The sequence below is a fragment of the Sinohyriopsis cumingii genome, chromosome 2, assembly GCF_028554795.1.
Source record: "Sinohyriopsis cumingii isolate HCF-2022 chromosome 2, ASM2855479v2, whole genome shotgun sequence".
Taxonomy (NCBI): domain Eukaryota; kingdom Metazoa; phylum Mollusca; class Bivalvia; order Unionida; family Unionidae; genus Sinohyriopsis; species Sinohyriopsis cumingii.
In genome coordinates, this window is record NC_142962.1 from 95,246,340 (window position 1) to 95,271,677 (window position 25,338).

Below are 25,338 nucleotides of genomic sequence, written 5' to 3' on the forward strand. Positions count from 1 at the left end.
GACTACCTAGGATTATCAAACATGCTGCAATTAAATTTCTGTCTCTGATGTAACATTTTCCAGCTGTGAAGAACATCTGGCAAAGAAGTGGAAAAAGGCATTTTGCCAGATGAAATGTGTATCTGAGAAAAACATAATCTACACAAGCAGTGTGACTATGTCCCTTACATTTCATGTAAACAAGATTATATGATCTGATTATCATGTTAAACCATGCACTGCACCACAAACCCTGATATATAGCATATCTTATAGGAGTAGAATTCCATTCATTTTTTTGAAGCTCAACTAACAACTCTCACCAGTACCAACCTCCCCCTTCTCATACTTATAATTCTGTTGCAGAGACTTGACATTAAAAAATGTACCAATACTGTCTCTCATTTTTCGTGCACAACTGATAAAAAAGCCTCTATATCACTCCCTCAATATAATGCTGCCCATAAAATGAAGTACACATCCCAAACATTCTATCATGTTGATTTTACATATTTTACTAAATCCTGCTAATAAGTCTTTCTAAAGTTAAGGCATAATTACTATGTACAGTCTATTGATCACAGCTGCAGTCACCCACATCTTCCTGATAATAAACTCAATTAATTAAAACAAAAAAACTGCTTCAATAGCGGTGGTGAGGTCAGCCCATCAGATGCAAGATAACCTCATTATTATGATGGATCCTGCGTACTTTCAAAACTGCTTAAGATCTTGATTATATCAATCCATAGTCCAATTTTGATCAAAAACATGTGGTCGGAATCCAATTTTGTGTCCAGATTTTATAATTTTAGTCTCAGATCTAAGGCAGACTGGTCTGACCTGCACACAGACAGATGAACCTTTGCAAAAATTAGGATAAGATGGGCATTTGGAATAAAGAGTGGTCTCGATACAAAGATGATGGGTCCGTTAAGCAAAAAAAAGAGAGAACTCCAAATTTTACCCTTCTGTTCATGCATGAGTGAAATAGCCAATGAAAAACAATGTTTCTAACACAACTAGGTATTAGGTTAATGGAAAATTACTTGGAAGTCAATGTATTAGGATGTATTCAGAAATAGCCCACAAATGTGTTTCCCACTGACATTTCAGGCGAAAAGGACAAAAACCTCCATGGGTTAATGAGTTAAGCTATGAAAAGCTCAGCCAGTCAAATACAAGATTTTACCACACTAATTCTTTACCTTCTGCAAGTACTAAGTGACCTGGCAACTGGGACTTATCTTCTGCAAGTAATGAGTAACCTGGCAAGTGGGGCTTTAAACCAGTCTGTCTTTTAGCAGCTGTTGCTAGGATGAAGTAGAGAGCATCAAATGGATGCCATTCGGAAAGTTACCCTAGGTTAATACTCATACTTTCAACAGTTTTCAACATGAATTTTGTCCCATGCAAAATACATAATTTAAAAATTACCTATTTCAATTTTTTTTTACAAACTGGATTGGTGAGTTGGACAAAGATTTTATAAAACTAATTTTCCACTTCCATTTAGTGACAGTGAACCACAGTTTCATGACCTATTTTATTCCTTTTTTGGAAGAAAAACTTTACCAGTATTACTCAGCACCACCATATTTTATGAAAGATATGTCCTCTCTATAAACATACATATATATATATATATATATATATATATATATATAATTGCACAATTAAGTTATATGTGACTGATATAACTTGCTGTAAATTTTAATCAAAGCCAATTAGTAAATGGCACACAAAGACATCTGATACTGAATCATGTTTTCCTAGAAGAGTGTCCAAGAGGATGTAAAAACTGTTGAGAGAAATAGGAAAGATCTAAATGAGCATCATATCTAATAATGTTACCATGAGCAAAATAAAAAAATGCAGTCTGGCCACAAAATTCAGAAAATCTGGGATCTGTATGTTAAACAATTTTTAAAATTCTGTTTTAAAGTCAGAAAATTTATAAGGTGGGTGTTGGGAAAATTACAAGGTCTGCATATTTTGGGTAATAAGGTTAATTCAATTTGGGAGTGGCTCCGGAGAAAATTATAGTAGGTCTTTACATCTCATTTTGATTAAAAGCCAAAAACCAATGTTTAATGACTTGTAAGCTCACTTGGCCATGAGGTTACTGGCATACATCAGAAACACACAGACATGACCTGTTTGGAATTTCAACACAATAAAGGTTCAAATTCATTCCAACATCACATGTTACAGATATTATAAGCTGATAGAGTTTTTCCTTTTTTTAATGATATTTTTATTTTAAATATATTCTTAAGCTTTACATTATGGATTATTCAATTTAATCCCCAAAATGTACTAGTTTGCTAATCTGTATAACTTGTTCTATTAAAATTCGTGAAATGTCAAATCTAAAATTAATTTTTTTAAGTTTAAAATTGTTTTCCAAGAGGGAGAACTCTTGTCACAATCCAAAACCAGCAATTCTCAACAGACCTAATCATGGATTAATTCCCTTGATTTAATATGCAAATTGCTATTTTGGCCTCCTAATTCATGCAAGGTATACCAATCAGATGCAAAATTACCTCATTAATATGCTTGGGTCTAACTAATTATCAAACCAATCCATGATCATTATGATATAAGCTCCTAAAAAATATATCAGAAATATGGCTTCCAGAGTGGTAACAAGCTCAGCCAATTAGATGCAAGATCACCTAATTATTATGTGCCTCTCATTGAATTATCCAAGATCTTAAGCATATATTCCAAGTCTGAGCACTGTAAAATCAGATCAGAAATACATCCTCCAGAGTGGTAACAATCTCAGCCAATCAGATGCATAATCTCTTCATTACTGTATGAATCATGCTCATTACTGAACTTGTTCAAGACATTAATGATATAAGCTTATATTCCAAGTTTTATCATAATTGGACATGGTCTCCAGAGTATAAACAAGGTTAACCAATTACCTCATTAATATGTATAGATCTCACTGATTATCAATCTTTTCTGAAATTCTGATGATACTAACCCACATTCTAAGTTTGATTGATATCAAATCTGAAAAATATGAACTCCAGTATGTAAACAAGCAATTACTGATGAACAGTTGCATGAGGCACAACATTACGGTATGGTGTTTTATGGTGCAGTAACACAAATAGGTTATCTGAGAGGGGAGGCAATCTGAGTAAAAATGTGTCCCATGGGCACACTGTAGTAGCTGACCCAGCTAATGCTATCACAAGATTTGAAAGTGCACCTATTTGGTCATGGGTCAAGCCCACTAACCATTCAGCCAATGTGGTGCTATGATGGATGATGGAAGATGCAGGAAAGACATGGGGTTATACAATAAGCACACCTGGCTGTTACGGTCAGGCAACATGTAAAGTGTGTAACAAATGACAAAAAAATGACAGTATCAAATAGAACAACAGAAACATACAGATATGGCAGACTGATGAGTCTTTGAAAACAAACTTATTCACTACCTGAAAAAACTTTGAGGTCACATTATAACACTAATACGTTTGACAAACTTTTATTATTGCCAAAAGAAACAATTTTTTTTTCTTCTTTAAAGACAGAAACAAACAGTGCAGGGCTTGCAACTAGCTGCGAATTATGTTCATCAAAGATATATAAAAAAAAAAACCAATACTGTTTCATGATGGTTAAAATGTCATATACAGTTCGACTCTTTCAGTTTTTAACAGAATTTTCAATGCAAAACTTTTAGCCGTTTTATGTTTCTTATAGGCAATAAACTACAGCATGCAACATAGACTATGTTTCTAACAGACAGTTCCTAAGCCTGCAGCTAAACAATAATGATACAGAAGAATAATGGCCTACAATGGAACAAGGACATGTGTCTGATTGACAGACAAACAACAATTTGTAGTTTGTCTAGAGTTATGCAACAGATGCTTCCCTGATGAGGGATGTCAGCATAAAATTAAGCATAACAACACCCAAACCTGTCAAAATAACAAGCTAGCAGATGGGAGGGGTCAACCCCCTGAGAGAACAGATGTACAACTAATTGAAGACCTTGACATTGATTAGCAAACTGCTGCATGTTTTTACAGCTGTATTACTGGTACCAGCTTTACCCACAAGTCAAAGCCAACTGTAATCTACATAGATACAAATCTACCTTCACATAATGCAAGAACAGAACTGGATCTTTGCAGATCATTAGGAATGACCAGTAGAACAAACAACATTGATCCTGATCTGCTGGTGCATTATGCAATAACTGATCAGCATCCATGTGGCTTGCAATTAAATTTGACTTTTAAGTGAGAACAGATGGTAATTAAGCTATCCAACAGATTACTCATTCTGAAGGGACAAGACAACTGATCTATGCCCTTGTCAAAAATGATTTATAACAAAAAATGGATCTCACTGAAAATAAAAACTCGATAAGCTTATTTAAATGTACATCAATATCATAAAAGATAAAAAATACTGTAATCTGCATTTGGTTCAATAATAGTTTCAACAACAAATCCCTACCACTGAAAGGATTTACTAAATATGCCAAAATAAATCACTTGACAATCCCTTGCTGTGATCTACAGCCTCACTTACTGCAAATTTCTGTATATATTTGCTGAGAATCATCTTCCAGCAAAGCCCTGGGATGTAGAGATTGATTTTTTAAGTACAATTGCAGCAGTTAATAATAAGAGAACATGCTGCCATAAATCTTTCTGAAAGAGACATGCCCAGCAATTGTACAAGCTATTCTGAATTGAAGCATATTGGCACCAATTTTCAAAGTGAGAATACACATCTCTCTCTGTGTCTCTGTCTCTCTCTGTCTCTCTTTCTGTCTGTCTGTCTGTCTCTCTCTCTCTATATATATACACACACACACACACACACACACACACACACACATATATATATATATATATATATATATATATATATATATATATATATATATATATATATATATATATATATATATATATATATATATATATATATATTCTTTTTGTTTGAGCTATCTTGAGGGACCCCGAGTGGCAGAGTGGTCTAAAGCGCTCACCATTACGGATCACTGCCATCTCACCTCTATCTGTGTGGGTTCGAGTCTCAGGCCAGGCTAATGTGGGTATGTGAGAAATCTTGCCAATAGCTTCTCATGGGTAGGTGGTTCTTCCTGGGGTTTTCCAGGGTTCTTCCTCCACCAGTTATATTGGCTGCCATGTATAGCCTATATTGCACTGAAAAATGGCATTAAACCCTACTACAAGAACAACATCGACAAACTACCTGGAACATGATGCTCCCACAACAGTGCTAAAATTCAGCTAAATACAAAACATGACCAAGGTTTAACAGACAGACTGATGGACAGATAAGGCAACACTGAATGCCCTACCTGGTGCTAAAGCATAAAAAAGCAACAAGTTAAAAAGATATCTAAAGAATGAAATTATGAATGTGATTTTTTTCTTTCTTTTCTTTTAATTATAACAGACAATTTTCTAGGATACCACCTATTAAGGTCAAGGTGCCAGACAGCATTTTCAATGGTAACTGTCAAGTTAAAGTAGTTAATTCTAAACTGAAATAAATTTGTATTTATCTCTTCACTCATTCCAATAACTTTTCTCTGAAAAATTTCAATCATCATCGTCACAATGTCAACACTCTTCTTTAGCAATTTAAATTGTAAAGAAAGCCAGTTCCAAGATAATTGATTTTGCAACATTTTCAATTTACTTGAGCCACTATTAGTCACACTGTAATGTAATACAAGGATTACTTCTCAATTTTAATGAAATAACAGTGACATGTTCGGTTTATAAATCATAATTTCAACCCAGTATTGCCTATATTATGCTGAGAAAATGGGAACCAATGGCCCATCCCATGGACACACCAAGGCAGCCAACTTATGGGCCATCCTTGGCTGGTGTCTAAAACCTGCAACCCAACCCTTGGATTACCAGTCCAATGGTATATTTTAGGAATATACACTTTATAAGCTATAATGATGTGGGAGTTTTATTATCCACAGAATATTAAAAGAAATTATTAAGTTAATACTAGCTGAAATATTTATACAGCTTGATGCAGAGGGCTGCAATGTTATCTGGTCACTAAATCACTATTTTTGGTTGCTTCATAATTACTGTTTTCATTTTTGTTATATTAAATTTCATGATATCACATTTACTTTCATCTTCATTGTACATAATTTTAGCATCTTTATGTTTTGTATTTGTTGTACTTAATTATACATATTTGGAATGCCTCATCTTCCTACATTTTTGTGCAATTCAAATTTACAACTGTCAAACTTCACCTTTTCTTGTCACTACATAGCCACTTTTGTGCTGAGGTGACACAAGACACTACAACAAGCACACATAATTAAACTTGCACTTCTGACTGACATTTTTCCTAGTACATTATGTAACATATATCATACCATTCTTTATGAAGTCAAACTGACCAAGTCATAGTGAGAGATATTGTGTTGTGGTAAATAAATTTGGTTTAATGTTAGACAGATCTTGTGTTATTTTCAGTAAATCTTGTGTAGTGTTCGATCTTGTGTTTTGTTAAATCTTCAAGTGTGGAAGAACATTAAGATCCAAATTACAAACCTTCAAAAATACTTTCGCAAAGGATATTATTATCTACTGCAAATGTTATGTGGCAAACATTATCCACAAATACTTTAATAAATGCACATCTTTTGGTCAAACCTTTTATAAAATTATCCACTGCTACGTGCAGGTGTCTCAATCGAGCATACGTTGCAGGACAGCAATGGCTTCCTTGGCACACACTTTGTGTAAGATTTGGCCTCCTAGCATGGATTGTGGTAAGGAGGTGGTTTCCCAGCATGCATAGTGGAAAGTAAGTGGTTTCCCAACATGCATGGTGGGAGGAAGGTGGCTTTCTAGCATGCATTGTGTTGGGAGGTGGATTCCAAGAATGCACTGTAGGAGGGAGGTGGCTTCCTAGTATGCAGTGTAGGAAGGAAGGTGATTACTTAATTCCACTAAGTACATTATGACTTTCTTCAAACCCACTACCATACATGCGAACTCCATAAAATTCAGCCACATAATGGTGAAAATAAAAAAATTGCTCATTATAAAGACAATCAAACTTGATGTAGGTCTCCAAAAAATTTAAAGCCTGACATCAAATTTGGTTTCAATCAATCAATGAAGATCAAACTTGGTCAAGGTCTTCTCGTCATACATCCTTGTACCAAATTTCATTTGAATTCAAGTCATTCAAAAGTTATTGACCAGAAATCTATAGGTAAATTTTGACATCAAAAGAGAGGCCACAGCTCAACAAATATTTACCAAAAAATGTTGAAAACTGAACTTGACCAACGTCATCCCAATTTAAAGCTTCTTATGAAAATCAGTTTCTACAAACAAGTCCTTAAAAGTAACTGAGTGGGAAAAAAAAGTTTGACATGATAAGATGGACATGATAAGATGGAAGGACACTGCTGGTTCAATGCCCTAAAGGGGGGGGGGGGTGGCTTGATAAACAAGCATGTATTCTAAGTGATCTATGCCACCATGAGTTTGGCAGTTTTAAAAAAAAAGTATGGGAAGTGGGAATGACATAATTGAGCTCCTAATGTCTGACATACAATGCGAATTACTACATCATAAATCAACTTTTTCCCTGCTATTATCAGTTGATCTTTGGCTCTTGTCCAATATGCAAATAACACAGAATGCCAGAATACAGCATATGTAATTCTTCTGGATAAATTCACAATCCTAAAAACTACAATCACTCACAAGTTGAGTCCATCTGCAAACTGCACAGACCCAGATCAGCTGTCACACAATGCATCAAAAGATCTAGGTCTAAAGAGTTTGTTATGAGTAAATGGTAGAACAAACAAGAGAGACTCTGATCTACAAGAGCATTATGCATTATACTACAGTATATCAGGGTCTATGCTGTCTGCAGTTGGACTTTTATATATACTGTAGGTTTCAGGTTCATAAGATATACACTCATGGGTTAGTATAAACCAATCTAAAACACAAAATGTGCACCAACTGTAATTCTAAGTACAGACAAATTAACTGAGGCTAATACTGTATTAAAATTCACATCTGGAAACTTCTGCACTCATTTCTAGTGCTACTTATTTTGTACCATGTAAAAATGAAAGAGCTTTGTTTTTGCTTTGTGCACAATCTGAGTTTTGCTGTTTTCTTATACCACTCAGTTTGAGTTTGAAACAAAAACTATCCTGGAGAAAGCATGAAGCAAGTAAGCTGTTGCTAGGAGAATGAACATATAGTATGGCCATTTATCTACCATAGCAAAAATATGGACAAAATATTGTTTGCATATGTACTGTAGATATTCCATAATAAACTAATTTTCACAAACTTTTGCCCAAGTTTTACATAACAAAAAGGGCCCCTAGAGATTGAGTGGCCTAAAGCACTCACCTTCACCAATCACTGCAATCTCGCCCTTGTCTGCATGGGTTCGAGTCTCTGACTCAGCCAATGTAGGAATGTGAGAAAGCTTGCCAGTAGCTTCCCATGAGTCAGTGGTTATTTCCAGGTTGTTCCTCCACCAGTTATACTGGCTGTGATGTATCACGCGCTAAAAAATGTTGTTAAACCCACAACAACAAGAAGAAGATAACTGTCACGTTTACCCCGACCCAGAGTAGCCCCAGTTTGAAACATGTATAATCAAGGTAATTCTGACAAGCCATTGTTTGATGTTAAACATTGCTGCAGGCTACCACTAATCCATTAAGTAAGATTGCCGTGGCTAGAAGTGGAGAGCCAGACCTAGGAGTTGCGAAGCCGCCAGATAGCCAATTATCACCTAGTTGTGGAAACGTTTGTCCAGATCAAAAGAAGTTGCCTGAAGAAGTGGGAGTGTCTTAACTTCTTTTCCCTGCAGACAGACAGACAGGTTGAACTGGCCGCTAAGACGACTGGACAGGGTCACAGCGCCACCCAATCAGAATCGAGATGGGGAGAGACCCTGATTTGGGTAGAATGATATCTCCGCGTCTTCCGGCAAGAATTAGTTTGCTAGAAAGTCTGCCCAGAGGAGGTTAGCGTAACTCCGAACAGCCATTCGTTATTGGCGGGAATATCTTAGAACGGGAAATTCAAGTACAGACAGCTTCAAATAAGGAAGCTTTTGAGGGACAGACCAGTTACAGTTTGGTCCCGTAGTCTCAGATAGAGAGACGGAGGAAAGGAGAAGAAAGGAGATAAGTCAGGAGAAGTTGAAGTCTAGGACGAAAAGGGGAGAGAATGGAGGAAGAGGTTATTGGGAGCTAAACTGGAGGAGATAGTCGAGAGGGAAACAGAGTTGAAGGAGGTGTTGGAGGAACAGAAGGAAGGAAGGAATTAGCGGGAAAGAAAGAGATGAGTAGATGCAAGGACGGGGGAAAATTAAACTCGCACTGTAAATCACGGGATGAATTAGGCTGTCAGTTGGTCGAGGGAAAGATGGGTGATTGAGAGTTTATCGTTTTAAATTATCGAATTTATTAAATTGTTATTAATTGAATTTCATCTTCGTGTTCTCTATAATTTAGCTGTCGGCATTGCTGACTGGGGGCTCAGAGCTGTAAATATACTTCGTCACTAATTTAACTTCTAACCTCACGAGCCAGGGTGGAACTTTCATCATAATTCAATTAAAATATATGTTGGAAGAACCCCACCCCAATGCGTGCAAACGTCACAATAACAAAGTTTGTTCCTGTGATATGTCCGCCACCTCTTATAAAAAAGAAATTCAAGAAATGCCTCATTAAATACTTAATTTTGTGTGTAATATTGCATATTTCTGTGCAAGAGTAAAAAGTGGCAAAAGACTATATAATTTAAGGATATTTTGTTTCTATTTTGTTTCTGGGGGTTTTCTGTGCATTGGGTTCTTTTGGGGGATTTTGTTTGAAAAGTTTGTGTGGCTGTGCAACTTTTGTATTTTACAAAACAAACTTCCTATAGTGTGCTATGCACACTTGAAAACCTTGTATCGAGACTGCCTTCTCTAAATCTACAAGTACAAATATTTTCTCCAGATCTACATGTATAATTGCTTTCTCCAAATCAACATGGATAACTGGTTTCTCCAAATCTACATGAACAACATAACTAAATTTCCCTGACCGAACACGGTGGTATTTGCCAACACAATTCTATTTGTGATGGTAAACAGGATGAGACAAAATAAATGGAATTGCAAACATAGTCTGATGAACACTGGCATTACAGTATTTACCCCATGCTAAGACTCCAGTGTGGAATTATTAACAAAGACAAAGACATTGGCTGGAACAAAATGATGATCAGTGCATGTCCACTATTTTGTTTACATGTGTCTGCCACAAGATGGTCAGTGGTTTGCCTTGGATATCACCTCAATGTTATGCAACAATATTATAAAATCTCCCAATTACAACCAAACAAAAATCCATAAATGGGACTAACCTTCTAATAAGTGATAATTTCTAAGAATTCAAGACAAGATCATTTATTCCTTATATCTGCTGAGTGTTGGAATGATACTCTTCAGTGATAAAAAAAAATTCCAATTAAAACACCGCTCCTGTGGCCTAGTGGTTAGAGCGTCAGCCTCAGAAGCGGGAGGTTGTGGGTTCAATCTACAGCCGAGTCATACCAAAGACTTACAAAAATGGTACTAACAGCTGCCTCACGAGGCACTCAGCATTAAGAGGTTAGTGGTAGGACTGGTCGGCCTGGTGTCAAGACAATGTGACTGGGTGGGACATCATGCTGCATGAAAATTTTTTAAGGGGGATTTGTGGGTCCTCCACTAACGTATCTTGAGGGGCAGTGTCCCTGATCTGGGGGTTCAGGGGCCAAAGGCCCACGGTCAAAAATGCAATTTACACTTATAAAAAAACTGCTCCTGGTGCAACTTATGATCATAAAATAATCATTTGAAAAACTAATAAACTTACCAAATATGTTCAACCTGACTTCAATAATTTCACAATATTTATAGTCACATGAATTTGTCCTCCAGTACAATTGATGCTGAAGTTATTTCATGTGCATGTAAGTGTTCACATCTTAATTAAGTCACAATAATTTATCAATTTTTGCAGCAAATATATTATACTTCTCTTTTCATAACAAATCTATAAAATAAACACCCAAGTACATCAATTATATGTAAATAATCCCATGCATTCACTTGTCTTTTTCTCCAATGGACACAACCTGTTAATATGCCAGTCAAGCTCTTTTTACGGCTTTAGCAAAGATTTCTTTAGCCTTCCTTTTTGTCATCACTGAATTTCTGGGCTTAATGTGCAATCGTTTCTTTTTTTTCTCAATGAGAGCCTTTTTTCTTTCAAGATGGTGCTTGTATTGGTGTCATGCAGTGTGCATATTCTGACAGAGGGCTACATATGTTCTCTCATGCAAGAAATTTTTCTTCTTATAGTAATTAAATACACTTTTTCCAGATGCCTTCTGAGCGTCAATTTTTCCATATGCAGCTTCTTTTGTAGGTGCTGTTCCAAACTCTTCCAACCGGATTACCGTAGAGCAGAGGTCACAAAATGCCAGTCTTCTAGCGTTCATTTTTCTTATAAACTGACCAACTAAATTTCCGTCAACCTTTCGCTCCAGCCATTCCCATATCCATATATTTTTTAAACCTTTATGTAAACTTTTCGTGTCATGGTCTCTCTCACCAACTCGGGACGCCATGTTTTGCAAGCATGCGTCTTCTTTCCGTTGCCATCAGTATCCATTACACAAAGATTCATTAGATGAATTTAAACCTTTGACCAATCAGAATACTCTTTACAAGAGTCATGTGCTAACTAATATATGGAACGAGTAATTCAAAAGGGCTATTGCAGAATGGGAGTGGACAGACCATTTTTTAAAAACGGATTGGAGATGATATAAAAAAAAAAGGACTATATCAAGAAAAATCAGGAGAAAAGCAGAATTCCGCTTTAAAACAGAAAAATCAATTCTGAAATTCTGAATGTCAGATTAACACCATTTTCAATCAGAATCAAGATGACATCATTAGATGCCTTTTGATGAAAACTTTATTTTGTTACGTAAATTTGATTTAATTTATATCTGATTTAATTTAATTGTTTGTTTGTTAGTTTTAAATTTTTATTGTAATGTAACTTTATTTACTGGATTTGATATTGTCCAGAAATTCAGTTAAATTCTGACAAATTTTTATTTACTTATTTTTATTTTTATTTTTGACATAAACAACTTTGTAGAGACATTGTATCTAATGCTGACCTAGTTCCTGACCTTGATTCCGAACCAGTATGAGTTGTAGTAAACAATTTTTTAAAAACTTTTAAAAATTTCTTTCTCAGAGTAAGATTCATAAAGTGGTATCAAGGCTATACTTGGAGTATGTAACAAATAACATGTATCAATTAGGTTTTTCCAGAGGACTGACCCAGATGTGGGCATCTGTTTCATGTCGTAGCTCGATTCATCATTGATGTTTTGAGAAAGAATAGTCATAAGTGCCTTAACATTTGAGAAGTTCAGTGTTTTATATTGTGACAAGTTTTAGGGATAATTATTTTATTTTTTTTTCAAATTATTTGGGTTCCAAGTAATTATTTTTCCATGGAAATACTTGTGTTCTAAATTAATTCTTGAACAAAGAAAGTTATCAAAATGTACACAGAATTCAAACACTTGAATATTATTTCCTGTGATTCAACAAAGAATTGTTGACACATCAGTATGACGCTGACCACAGCATACGTCATCGCCTTCCATTTTGGATTTCATCAGGACTTGAACTTAGATTCATTTAGGACTTTTTAATAATAGGACTTCTATTTTTTAATTCTTGGATTAATTTTGGATTTGATTCGTAAAACCATAAGTTCTTATTCTCATTTTTATCTTAATTTCAGGGAAATAAATTATTTTTTAAATTTTACAAAGCTTACTGTCTTCACTTTTTCCTTGTTGCATTTTGTAAGAGCCTAAGCACATAACAATGTCAATATCACCATCCAATCAGAGGGCAACAGTACAATTTTCAAGGCAGTCAAGATGGCTACTATGGTTATACTGAGGGTCAGTTCGCAACATATTCATTTTGGCCCAACTAGTCGCCATTAAAACTCTTCTGATAAAAGCCCATGTCAAAATGACTTTACTTTCTGTTTAGGACAAATATTGTCCCTATAAACAAAGGTGCATACAATGTACATGTAGGTCAGTTTGGGTTACATTTGATAAAACAGTAAACTAGGAAAAGTGATTCTTAAAGTAATAGTGTATTTTTAATTCATGTTCAATTGCGTGTGAAAAAAATTACTGATGTTATTGATCTCAGAATACAAGTTAAATGTCCATACTATGAAGTACATCAGTTTCATTTACACTACTTTTCTCACCCATTTAATAATACTACACTTGATCGCAAACAGTGAGCATAAGCAAAGTTTGCTTTTCTAAAATGTGCTAACCAATCCATCTCAGCTGTTCACTTTTACTGTTCCATTGAAAGTATCAGTAAAAACAAGAAAAAGAAACAAAGACCCCAGACCTACAATTATACATGCCCCTGTGGATCTATGGTAAGTCTTTGCTGTTTACTGTTGGATGAGCATATAGACAAGTAAACAACTGAGTTTTTATACGCATTCAATACTCACACCACAGTCAGATTATGATGATGGATGCTGTTGTTTACCTGGACTCGTACCTTGCAGAAATATTTATCAATCTTGGTCCAAAGGTCTTTGGTGTTAATGGGCAATTAAATACCAATACTTACGCCCCTGTTTGCATATGTGTTTCTGCCAAAAGTATTACTCTTGTGTTGTGGCTGATGAAGGTCATGGTGGTATTTATCACAAAACTTATGGGAAGCTAATAACTGGTTCAGACATTTTCAGTTCAGACCAATATAGGACACATGGTACTAATGACATGGAGAAATGGGAACCAGCCTGAAAATGGGTGAACATAAAATAGAGTATATATGGGTCTGGCTGGCCAGGCATTGGTTAATAATGTAGGTTATGTTTTAGGAAAAAGAATCTTTTGAGAGTTTATCCTAGTTGTAAGTGATAATTCTTTTTTAGAGATATTGTTTTATTGATGAAATTTAAGTCCTTTAAAAGCACTGAGTTTGGAACACTCATTACTAAAATTAGCACCTGACTCTTTGGTGCAAAAATGAAAGCACGTTTCAAACACATGCAGGTCCAGAAAATGCCACTGCTCATATCCTTTCCTCAACACAGAAGATGACATCCAGGTTTCAACTATGCTGATTAATATAGATTTGATCATGAACACTCAAAAATTTTAAGTTATTGAATTTTTAATATCATGGTGTTTGCATGCGTTTACTATGGGAACAGAATTAGTACCATGAGTCTTATAAACAGGCATGCTTACCAAATGACAGTACCTATCGCCCACAATAATGGTTTCACCTAGGAGAAAATTCTGCCATATACCAGACAAGTTAGCAACCTAAATGCAAGATAAAATTGAAGTTTATACTCACAAAGGTACCATGCAGAAAGCAAGTATGCAATCTAGTAATTAGAATTTTTCACATTTTGCTCACTGAAGAACATAATGATTATTTCTTATCTGTAATCATCTGAAGATGAAGCCACAAATCAACCATGCCTACTCATCAGCATATTTTCTACAGCTTACCATTTCAAGTTTTACTAACCTTTTTGTTTTGCATGCAACTAAAAAGAAGTAGTCTCCCTTTCCCCAACTGATTATGGAGTTTCACAATTGATTATTTTACTGGTTCACTCCACCAAATGATTATTTATAATCAATAATCGGAACAACACTAATATTTTCTATTGAAATTTCCAAGATTTTCATTCACAGGTTTTACCACCTTGTAATAAAATAATTTTTGGTTCATGGTGAAAATTTCAGTAAAATTGGGTAAAAGTGTGGAAAGTAGTAACAATTTGAACTGTACATATACAGTAAACTGGCAAAATGTTGGGCCATGACATCAGTTTATACCACACCATTTTATACAGTTGAATTTGTACACATTATACAGTAAAACTGGCTAAGTGTTATGCCATAGCATCAGTTTATGCCACATTAGGACACATTATACAGTACAAATTGCTGTGTTATGCCATAGCATCAGTTTATGCCACATTAATACACATTACACAGTTCAAATGGCTAAGTAGTAAGCCACAGCATCAGTTTATGCCACATTAGTACACATTATACAGTACAAATGGGTAAGTGTTATGCCACAGCATCAGGTTATGCCATATTAGTACACATTATACAGTACAAATGGCTAAATATTAGGTCATCACATCAGTTTATCCCACACCATTTTATACAGTTGAATTTGTACACATTTTACAGTAAAACTGGCTAAGTGTTATGCCATAGCATCAGTTTATGCCACATTAGGACACATTATACAGTACAAATGGCTGTGTTATGCCATAGCATCAGAGTATGCCACATTAGTACACATTATACAGTACAAATTGCTGTGTTATGCCTTAGTATCAGTTTATGCCACATCAGTACACATACAGTTCAAATGGCTAAGTGTTATGCCATAGCATCAGTTTATGCCACATTAGTACACATTATACAGTACAAATGGCCAAGCATTAAGTCATCACATCAGCTTATACCACACTATTATGTACATTTTAAACCTGTACATGTAGTAAAACTACTTAACGTGTCAAGCCTTCAGTATACCATCTCACTTTATACAGTGGCATAGGGTAGGGGCACAAAATTCCCATCAAACAACTACTTTTTTAATTGATAGGGAATCCAAGAATGACATTTTGCAAGAAGGCCCAACATTTCTCACTACACTACTATCTTTACAGTCTGAATTTGCATGTTTCACAGAAAGACTTGCAAAATGTCAGGCCCTTTATTAAGCAATGCCACTTTAGTCTGACAAGTTTTGCACTCAGATCTCGTAACATCATAAATCAAACATGTAAAACTGACCTTAATAGTGGACAGCAGTCCATTGGTATTTTGAATAAACAACAAATGACTGATAGGAAGGTGGAACTTGGGTTTGTTGTTGGATTGTAGAATTGTGTAGTTTGAATTTTTGCTAACTGAACATCTTTGAATTATGTATCTCTGAAGCTAGACTTAAATTGCTATTGTCTACATAATACAAGACCACGGAGCAGCAACCCATCAAACAACTTTTTTTGTATGAGTCTCAAAATTACAATGAAATAGGGGTGGGGGAGATTTTATTTTGCTGCGCCACTGTACAAATTTATACAGAATATGGCGCAAGTTCTACAATGTTGAAGCACTGAACAGTTTATGTCTATGGCCAAGACTGAGAAGTAACCGTATAATCCACTGTCAAAATAAAAATTCATGACCATCAACATGTATACATTTTCAAACTCATCAAAGAATGAATAATCTGAATCAGTAAAAAGACTGACACAACGATGCTAATCCTTTGGTGCTCAATTCCTTTAAAATCACACCATCTGTACCCCACTAGCCATATGTAAAAGTCCCTAAAACTCCCAATTTTTTTACCCAATAATATACTGAAAATTGTCTTCTGTATTTAAAATAAAATAGTGTTACAACAATTTATGTTTCTGATGAAGGGGTCTGGGATTTTTTAATTTCTAGCTCTCAAATACCTGGAAACAAATCTTGCTCATATTTATAGACAAATAACACCATCTATCAAATTATCTGAAACAAAATAATTGTGTTTAAATAAAAGAAAATAGCACATTTGTTATATGTATGTTGATTGTCTGATAAGTTGTCATCTAAAACCTACCTGGGCTTGTAAAGCTTACACTACTGCTGGTACCTTATTAAGATAATGTGTTTACATGAAAGAGTTGACACTGAATCAAATAATTTACTAGCTACACTATTGTTATATTAGGCAGAGAAACACTGGTGGGATGCCAGCATTCAGGTAACATATTTATCAGAGGGCCAGTAAACATAAAACACACTACACAACCAACAATAAAATACTTGGCGAACTAAAGAAATTATGTAAAATTCAAACAGAAAACAAACGCTCTCCTGAAAATCTTATAATGATTCTCAGTCTTACAAAGGAATACATGTACTTTACGTGTTAATACATTCCAGTAGCTCCAATATTACTTACAAGATGTATTTCAGCTGCCATGTTAGCATACGTGACACATGTCAAACATGTGATTAAAGATTCATAAATATATTTGTAATATTTGAAATTAACATGTGACCAATACAACTAGTCTGTAAAGAAAAAAACAAAAACTTTTGGAACTGTCATGAAAACTGAAAACATGCTTTTAACACCATTAAATTCAAAACAAGATTACTTGGAATTTGCATACATTCCTTACTAATGGAAACTACCAAAGAACCAGTACAACAAAAAAGTACTGTACAATATACAAGTTAGTTAATATTGTGCCTTCTTTCTTTTCATCTTTGTTTTTTTATATACGAGAAAACTCTTGACACAAGGGCACAGGACAATTATTTATTATAACTTTCAGCTTATTCTTAATTAAACTTGTTTGCAAATACAATTACTAAGTTCTCTTTACAAAAAGTAAAGAACAAAAATGATTATAATTTTTATGGACTGATGACATGAAAAATTAAGAGTATGTGAAAGCTCTAAATGAAACATATATATACATTATCCAATGACAGAATAGAATTCAAATGAACCTTTCTGTCTAGCATAACTTCTAATTGTAACTATATGGTATCATACATAATTCTATAACACATATTAAATCAGAAGTATGTGGCAGAAAACATAAACCTTGACCTGCCATCACAAAATGACCTGGCAGAAGTTCAGTCAAACTGCAAACAACAAGGCTCATGATCTACTGTGGCACAATGCACCTAGTGATCAGGGTCTATGTTATTTCTTCTACTAATTACTGCTAAAAACACTGCACAGACCCAGATCTGCAGGTAAGTTATGAAATGGTAGATATGGGTCAGTGCAGTTTGCAGTTAGACTAATCGTATAAATGAGTATATATTGTATATTGTTTGCAGTTGGTTCAGACTTACACTAGAGTATTTACAGTATCTAATCTAATACTCTGTTACCTTAATTGAGCAAGTGGATAGAGTAACAGGTGAAACTAATCAGCTAATTAAGTTGCTGATGTACATTCTGATTACACAGAAATACACTGTCAATTTGAATGCAGATAACTTGAAGTAACTGTGCACACATGACTATATGACTAATGTTGGATACTTCAGTGATGTGGTCAATTTTTCAAGTATAGTTGTCAACAGTCCTGTAACATGGTACAGGGATTTTTTACTGGCAAAACATCCCTTATTGGTTATTGGGATGTCCAGATGGGTGTGTTGGGTTTCCACCCACTGTACCACAGCTTGAGAAAGACTCACAGGCACTACCTTCTGTTTTTCCATTTTACCCCACTACTTACGGACAGTGGGATAACTCTTGCTACACTTCAGTATGCATTAGCCAGCAAATACCGATACATTCAAAACAAATATCATGTGCTTAAACTATGCAATTCCATTTTAGGATAAAAGTCTCAACTGAAAAAATTAAAAGATATTAAAAACAGAAAATATTTAAAGTCAAAGATGTCATCTCCAAAAACTTAACTTTACAGTTATGGATGATCTACACAAGGTCACATCCTGGTTAATTATCTAGAAATAAGTTTTAGTTTTAAAAAATAGAACCTATAATAAAAGACACATTCTGTTTTTTTTATATATATTATCATGAATGTATAAAGTATTGGAAGGTAATTTAATTTATGACTGTATGTATATTTAGACAAGTTTTGGTACCAGACCGCACAAGATGGAATTTATAGATAATGTTAATTCTGTTAACATTTCCTCTCATGCCTGCTAATGAAATACACCATTGTTTCAACTATGTGAAAATTACAATCAGGATTAACCTATCATTTCATTCTTTTATTCAAAAACAAACTCTGAGACCAACCATGGCTCAAAGGGAAAGCAGATACTACAACTTCCAGTCTATACTTTGTACTGAAGTCTTTAAGCTATTCAGTTATGCAACAATTGTAAAGCAGTCAATCATATATGTGAATTGCCTACAACTGACAACCAGCCACAAAAGCACTGTGAGCATCATACAGTACAACTGCTGTGTCTAAAAGGGCATTAGAAATGCCTGAATAAATTCGCCTTCCAGTAAACTGAATTTCAATTGAGCCATTATCAACTTAACACTGTCAGTAAAAGCTATTCTGCACAAATGCAGCACATTCTTTGATTTTATCAGTACTTATTTAACCTTTTACTGACAATGCAGGCAGTCATTAGTGATTTTTGCTGTAAGTTTTTAAACAATGACTGATACATATACTACAAAACCCAAATTCTTTTAGCATAAAACCTGATGGAATTAAGACAATATAACTATACACCTTCTAGTACTGATGTACAATTATGCATCTTCTAGCATTATGTACAAGTATACACCTAGTACTGATGTATACATCTTATAGTATGCATGTATAATTATACGACTTCAAGTATGCAAGTATAAATATGCATCTTCTAGTACTCATGTATAAGCAAGTATACACCTTCTAGTACTGATGTATATATATGCATCTTCAAGTGCTTATGTACAAGTATACACCTAGTACAGATAAACAATCATACACAGTCTATTTGTAGCAATATCAAAATATACACATTTTAGTACTGAAATAAATGTACACACTTTCTTGTACTGATGTACATATAAATTAGTATACACCTTCTAGTATTGATGTATTTAACTGTGTAAATGATGTTTAAGATGAGCATTGCAGGGTCATCACAACACATATCCAGTTAAGTTGATAAATGTGTTTAGGTAACATGTTACAGCTAGGGCCTGTGCTAGAATACTGTGCAATAATGTTGCTGGTTTGGGCATGACTGATTTTTTATGACAGTTCATTTGATAACAGTCAGGCGGATTGTCTAAGGCAGGGTGAATTCAGTTCAAAAAGTATTGGGAAATGCCAGGAGCTGAAATGATGCAGAGACAACTTTTATACTTGTTGAAATAGGTGTCATAAGATTGAAACTTTCCAGAAATCGGTTTATTAATAAGGCGCGATATATGAGGAGTTACTCAAACTTCAATGGATGCGTGTTAATAACAACAGTTAGATAAATTGAATCCTGAATGGCTAGGCTAAATAAAAGGTGGTCTTCCCAGGTGAGTGTGTGATTTGAATTTTTAACATTGCTTTAAAAAAAATTCAGTCATATCGCTACAGTGCTGCAGCATCACAGTTTACAGTGATTCTTGCACTGGGGCATGATGCCACAGACATGTGTTACGTGTATTTGATTTAAGTTGTGTTTGATTTGATTTGATTGTGTGCGGGTTTTGGAGTCTTTTTATTTTCTTTACATGTCAATGTAATGTAATTTTGTTTACTAGGAATTTTATATTAGGTATTTGATACCTAATAATAGAAAAACTGTTTCTATTTTTGACTTAGTTCCTGGCCTTGATTGAGGGTCAAGTAAACAACTTTTATTCTCAGAGTAAAATGATTGGTTCTTATCAAGGACATACAGGAGCTACATGATTTTATTTTATACGTAAACATGATCATGTGATCCTCTATTTTGCAATTAGGCATTTCCAAAATTGCAAAATACTTAGTATTAATAGTGATGTTTAGAGAGAGAGATCTCAGAGTCCAGGCTTTTAAACACTTGATGTCAAATTGTTTTCTTCTGTTGTGACCAGTATTGAATTTTTTTAGCTTTGAGTTATTTGTTAAGTTTTCTTCAGATTATTTGGACTCTAAAAGATTAAGTCGTTTCTCTGGAAATATTATTGTATTCATACAGAATTCTTGAACAAGGACATTTCTTGAAAATTTTATTTGGAATTCCAAAATTGGAGAATTAATTAATTATTATGTTTCTATAAGGAACTGTAGACTTCAACACAGTACAAGTTACTGCATACGTCATTGCTTTCCATCTTGGATTCTTCATCGGGACTCGAACTTGAAATCATTAAAACATTTCATTATTAGGACTTCTAAAATTTTATTTGTCGATTATTCCTGGATTATTTTTGGATTTGATTCTTAAAACCATAAGTTCATATTTTTTCATTTATACAATATTTTCCCAGGTAAATAAATGATTTATTATATTTTTCAAAGCTTGTTGTTTTCACTCTTTCTTGTGTTACTGTTTATTCGAGCCTAAATACGTAACATAAGACATGCAGCATGATGTCCCACCAAGTCACATGATTCTGACACTGGGCTGACCAGTCCTAACACTAACCTCTTAATGCTGAGTGCCTAGCAAGGCAGCTTGTGAAGTGTCAAATTTTGAATTGTATTGAACCTTAAAGTTGAATGCATTGAGCATTAAAATGTTATCGCATTTAAGCCAGAAAAGTCTTTGTGAAGGGTCACTTCGACCTTTCTTCTTTCCACCCCACCCATGCTCCATGTCAGTGTTAAAACTTGAAAGGCTAGAAGTTATGAATGAGTGAGATTTGACTAAGGGCATTGCTACACTGTCCTGAGAATGCAAACATTTGAGCTACCAACCATAACCGCTTGATAGAAACCCATGTCAAATTATCATTTTCAAAGGGAAATTGATATACCCCGTAGTTCACAGATTCTATGCTGTCTAAATATGACGGAAGAAATTATTATCTTGGGGAAAATTTAGGAACCGCTGCCTATGATTGGGCAGAATTAAGGCGTATACTTTAGAAGCAATGTGAATTTAAAGTGACGACCTAAGTTGGAATTCTTTATTCTTAACTTCCTGAGAGAGTAGTAGTTTTGGCTCCGGGGGAATCCTAAAGAGAATAGTGCTTTCCTCATTAAAAAAGAAAGGGACCCGATGGCTGTCTTGTGAGAAAAGAAAGGGTTTAGTGCTAGGATGTGCAAGTTCTGAAAGAGAACAGCATTAAGGAGCAGCTTTCTAGGAGAGAGATGGGACAGTACAAAGACGAAAGTCCGAGAAAAAAAAAGAACAAGGTCAGATTAAAAGACTAGGAAGTCCACGAAACTTGAAGAATAAAGAAAAGGGGGTCAGTGAAGTAGGAAGACGTTGATACACGCATGGTCAAGGGAGGAAGGTGATGCAAATCAGTTGTGGTCATTGAGCTCTTTTCACCACTTGTTATTATTATTAAATAAATCCAAATTGAACACTGCTATTTAATTCTGTTAACATAATTTACATTGAATTGGAATTGCCTTTATTAATTTGTTTTGATTAAATTTGTTATTTTTCTTGTCTAAGGGGGCTTGTATTGCTTAATTTCTTCCCAGTATTCTTGCTCAGTTCCCTTTTGAAATTCTATTCTTTTTCACTCCAACCAGGCTATAACATCTAGGGAGGTCATCCTCTAGATAACACAAGCCAAATCTAATTAAGAGGGCAATGTTACACAGCTGATAGTACCATTTTTATAAGTCTTTGGTATGGCTTGGCCGCAGTTTGAATCCGTGACCTCCCACATGCAAGGCAGACATTCCAACCACTAGGCCACTAGAACTCCGGTGGCCTAGTGGTTAGAGCTTCCCAGGTGAAATTTAGTATTTTACAGATGTTCTACATCGTAAAAGTAGTCAAAGTTTTGCATGAGCCAAAAATCTTGACTCGGTGGGAAATGGCAAGTATTTTTTCTCATCAAATAAAAGTTAAAGGGATGTATATTGGAAGCCTTGAGAGATGATTCTTTCAAAGGGTAAAGAGACAGTTCTGGAAAAAGGGCAAAGAGAGCAAGGGAAATAGTTCCACACAACAACACAATGCAATGGGGATGCAGAAGGGATCCATATTGCCAATGACACCATTAAAAAGCTAGATGCTGCAGAGAGGTCATTGTAGGCTGCATCACAAGAGAGAAATAAATCAACCCCAACCTACTACCAATGCTGAATCTAGAGTGACCTGCAAACAGATAGCAGGTTATGAAGTCATGCTGGATAATTGAGTTTGAACACTCTTACTATTAATCTTAAAATATTGCACAATGACCTTGATCTTAAAGAATAAAACAACCATGTAAAAGAATACATTAATCCTGTCTCACAGGCAGCATAACAACCAGTTCTGAAAGATTTTTGTAATATATATTTAGACATCATTTGTGATGAATGGCATTTCTAATACTCACATTCTGTATATCTTTTGACAAACTTCTTCATCAAGTGTATTACCTATAAGAGGATCCAAAGCAGTTTTGAAAGGTTTATTTAATACATACTTAACCATTAGATTTGCAATATTAAACAAAATGAAGGATACTTCTATTCCATTTCTGTAAAACTTATTAATCTGAAGAAAAAAAATCCCAAACCTTTCTACCACAAAGAGTATCCAATGGAAGTGATCAATACTGTCTTGTATATTCCCTCAAGCCATTGAATATAGAATTTTATACATGCAGATGCGAATTGCATAAAATATAGGATTTGCTGTTGAATGCATGCTTTTTCCAGTCTGGCATTTTCAGTTACCATATACTTAAGCTTAAAAGTTAAAACCAACTGCAGACAACATAGACCTTGCTCTGCTGTTGTACTCGAAGATTAAGTTCTCTGTTTTTCATATTATACTAATTACTCCTAACAGAATGCACAGACCTAGACCTGCAGACACATTACGAGACATCAGACCTGGGTATGGGTGTGCAGCTGGACTCGACTTATAAGAAGAAAAGATGGTACTGAACTTAAAAGGATGTGCAGTCGTTTTTCACATTTGGGATGCACATCCTTGAGGCAATAAACATTCAACTCAAACACCAAAAGGAATGCAGCTGTGATAATTATTTTGAAAATATTCATAATAGTGTGTTGAAGCATGAAAATAAATCTTTGCTGCAGTATGAATTTTTACTGAAAACAGGGATCTGGGGCTGAGGAGGGGTGGTTCTTACATTTAAGATCAATTACAGAGATTTCTATTTAAACTTACTTTTGTAACTTCAACACTTGAAAAGCTAAACATTGTTCTAATTATGAATTTACATTGTATCTCTCAGGAATTATATAAACACACACACATGCAAAATAATATCGACAGAACAAATAACTCACTAATGTAGATATTATACTCAGATAATTTACAACAAATTACAAAAGAAAAATTTAAAACTCGGGTGAAATGAGTATTAATACAGCTATGGTCAATAAAGCAAGATGTCAATCGAGAGAAAAAAATATATAAACAAATGACAATTAATGTAAAGAATTAAGAAAATATTGTATATTCCAAAAGTACTAACTCTGCATATTTCTAACTTTTACATTATGCAGGCAAACATTGAAATAATAAATCTCCCTATATTTTGTCTAAATTATCAATAATAACTCATCAAAAATAAATTGCAGTTCTTTGAAACAGTATGCCTTATCTCCCAATAAAGCATTTCACTATGTCCCCCTTGACGTTTACTGCTCTAGTTTCTTTATAATAAATCTAAGCAAAGGTTTAAATATGACCTTATTCTATCTAAGAAGAAATAAAATAGAGTAGACACCTGCAATAAATTAGAAAATTCCAACCAAGCTGGAAAGGACTGATGCCCTAAGGGATGAAAAGAATTTCTACGAATTTAAGACCATTTCTTCTTTTTAACTGAGGAGTGCTGACACCATCTCTTGATTTTCTTTACCAATAACAAGATTTTCAAATTAACTGCTGTGGTGGACATACTGGATGTCATCTTGATACTATTTTCACTTAGGATCAACTAGACATCTTAAGAGGACTGCTGGTGAAAACTTAAGTCAATATGACTTTCTGTAAAGGAGTAGAGATAGCAAGATATGCATGATGGCCTCTGTGGTGACAATATCAGTCATCAGACTAGCACCATTTTCATTTAGGACAATAAGATTTTCAAGATGGCCACTGTGGCTGATATACAAATATGTGTCTATTATATGTCTGCTGTCTTTGTTACTGAAAATGTACAAAGGCTATTCAAATACTACATTGGATCAACTTGGATCAATGTGGAACTACATTTCCTACTCAATGACATGTTTCTTAACAATTTTAGTATTGCTGATTTGTCACTGACAAGTTCATGAATCGCAGGTTGAAGATAATTATTAAGGATGTGTGAAGATTGTGCATTGAAATATGATATCATTTGTAAAAAACAAAAATCAGTATGTACATTTTTTCTCTGTACAGCTTTCATATTACCACTCCCCTCCTACTGTACTTCCTAATGGTCATGCTCTTGCATATGTCATCCATTATACTTAAATGGGTCATACATTACAATCCAATCAAGCAGATTATGGATGTG

General features: G+C 34.6%; 1 protein-coding gene across 2 annotated transcripts in view; it reads right to left on the minus strand.

The window, feature by feature from the left end:
* Window positions 1-25,338, minus strand: part of LOC149805413 (fermitin family homolog 2-like) — a 160,648-nt gene that overhangs the window by 38,459 nt on the left and 96,851 nt on the right. The window lies entirely within an intron of this gene.